The 2,500-nt window shown below is 46.0% G+C and overlaps 1 pseudogene; it reads left to right on the plus strand.

Moving 5' to 3' along the window:
• The first annotated feature begins 1,475 nt into the window (after positions 1-1,475).
• LOC143023503 (uncharacterized) overlaps positions 1,476-2,500 on the plus strand; it is a 2,590-nt pseudogene continuing 1,565 nt past the window's right edge.

A 2,500-nucleotide genomic window follows, 5' to 3' on the forward strand; every position in this document is an offset into this window, starting at 1 on the left:
TGCAAATCATGAAAAGTAGAAGAATTAGGAAGGAAAGGAAGGGGGGAAATGTTCAGATGGAAAAGGAAGAAGAAAAGGAAGAGTAAGAGGGAAAAGAGATAGCGGAGGAAGAGGGAGAGAAGTAGAAGGAGTTATGAGAGGAGGAGGAGGAGGAGAGGAAGGCAGTAAAGGAAGAGGAGGATGGAGAGGAATAGGAAAAGAAGTATGAGGAGAAAGAAATGGGAATAGGAACACGAGGGAGAGAGGAAGAAGAAAAGGTAAGGGACAAGAAGAAGGAGGAACAGAAGGAAAAACAGAAAGAAGAGGAGGAGGAGAGAGAGGAGGAGAGAGAGGAGATGGGGGAGGAGGAGAAGATGACAGAGGATGAGAAGGACGAGAAGGAGGAAGGAGAGGAAAATGATGATGAGGGAGAGGAGAAGGAAGAGAAGGGGAGCTGGTAGAAGCTTTGGAGTGGGAGAGGAAATAAGAAAAAAAAAAGAAAAAGAAGAAAATATAAGAAATGAAAAAACACGCGATAAAGAAAATGGTAAATAAGACTTAAGGAGTCGAAGCAGAGGAATAAGAAGGAAGGGACGGAAAGAAAGAGAAGAGGAAAGGAAAGCTGGAAAGTGAAAGAATTAGCAGATCAAGAAAATGAAGCGACAAATAAGTGACGACAAGATGAAAGAAAAAAAGGAAAAACCGAGACAATAGGGAGAGAATGCGAAGGGGAATGTGAAAGAGAATGAAGAGGAAGAGGAAGAGGAAGAGGAGGACTTTGAAGAAAACGAAAAATAGACAAGTGGAAGATATAAAATTTGAAGGAAGAAGGGACACACAAAAGAAGACGTGGAGAGTGAATGACGGGAGGAAGTGGACGAGATGAAGGAAGATAAGGAAGAGGAGGACGAGGAGGAGGAGGAGGAGGACGGGTGGGGGAGGAGGAGGGGGGGGAGGGTAGGAAGCGTAGTGAGGGAGAGGCAGCAGGGTCGAGGAGGCTGGCGGTAGTGAGGCAGCATTTCGAACTGAGCCTTTGTAGAAGATCCCGTGCCCGGACGTGGGTACTTTTTCAATGGTGTTCGTTTATTCCCACTTGGCTTCGTCACTAGTACACTCCATCCTTTTCTCGGCGATTCAACACAAAGCGAATCCCTGCGGTAACAAAACTTTATTCCGAATCAAATTTTAGTAAGGAGTAGAAAGGACGTTGTGTATGTATGTTGAGTTTGTCTTAGAGTCCAGTAAGGGGGTTGACTGCTGGTAAGAGGTTGTGAAACCTCGTGTTCTGATGAAGATGTTGGTGATGTTAGCTCCGACTGGAATGTTGGGTGAGATTCAAAAGAAGGCTCGTCTTTATACCACCGCTCCTACTTGTGCTTGTGCTGCAGTTGCTGCTGGCGATCCTGGTACTGTTATAGCTACTGCTGATGTAGCCGATCTGCTGCTGCTCCCTCATCCACCAGGAGGAAAGCCTCAACGTTAGAGTAGCGGTAACCATGATATTGCAGTTATTGTCGATGGTGTGGCAAGGGACGATGTGCTGCTGGAAGTGTAGGTGGTGGTGGTGGTGGCAGTGTGTTGGTGGTGGTGGGGTCTACTAATACCCCTCCCCTCCTCTCCCCCCAAAAAAAAGAAAAATGGTGGTTGTGGTGGTAGTAATGGTACTGATGGTAGTGGTAGTAATGTGGTGATGAAGGTATCGGTGGTGATCGTCGGTGTCGTCGTCGTGACGGTAGTGGTGATGGTGGTGGTGGTTAGTGATAATTGTGGTTGTGGTGGTTGGTGGTGGTTGTGGCTGTGGTAGTAGTGATGATGATTGGTGGTAAATGTGGTTCTGATTGTGGAGATGGTGGTAGATAGTAATCATGGTTTTGGTAGGTGGAGGTGACTACGGCGGCAGCGGTGGTGGTTGTAATTGTAGTGGGTGGTGGCGTTATTGATAGTAATGTTATTGCTGTCGTTATTAGTGGTGGTGGTATTGACGATGGTGGTGAAGGGCTGTCTTGAAAGAGGACGGTGGTGGTGGATTTAATGACGTTGGTGGTTATAATGGTATTTTTGCTAATGTTATGGGGGTGGAGGCATTGGTGGCCGAGAAGGCGCTGCCGTGGTGATTGTTGTATTAGAGGTATGGCTGATAATCATTTGCTGTAGTTGTAGTTGTGGTGGTAGTTGTGTGGTGTTGGTGGTAGTTCTGTGGTATTGGTGATGGAGAGGCTTGATCAACGCTGATATGGAAACTGGTACTTTGGAGAATCGAAGGAGCTATATAATTATTTGTGATATGAAAGGAAAGTGATGATTATTAATATTTTGAGATTATTGGCTCTTGGATGAGGCTCAAGTTTCACTGGATATGTGCGATATTAATAATTAGAAAAGAAAAGAAGAATTAGGAAAAAGGGGATGGAGAAGAAGGAATAGTAAAGAATGGTGTTGATGTTGGTGTGGTGTGGTGTGGTGTGGTGTGGTGTGGTGTGGTGTGGTGTGGTGTGGTGTGGTGTGGTGTGGTGTGGTGTGG

This window comes from Oratosquilla oratoria, unplaced genomic scaffold (genome assembly GCF_046742065.1).
Source record: "Oratosquilla oratoria isolate Oo_2021 unplaced genomic scaffold, ASM4674206v1 SCAFFOLD48, whole genome shotgun sequence".
NCBI lineage: Eukaryota > Metazoa > Arthropoda > Malacostraca > Stomatopoda > Squillidae > Oratosquilla > Oratosquilla oratoria.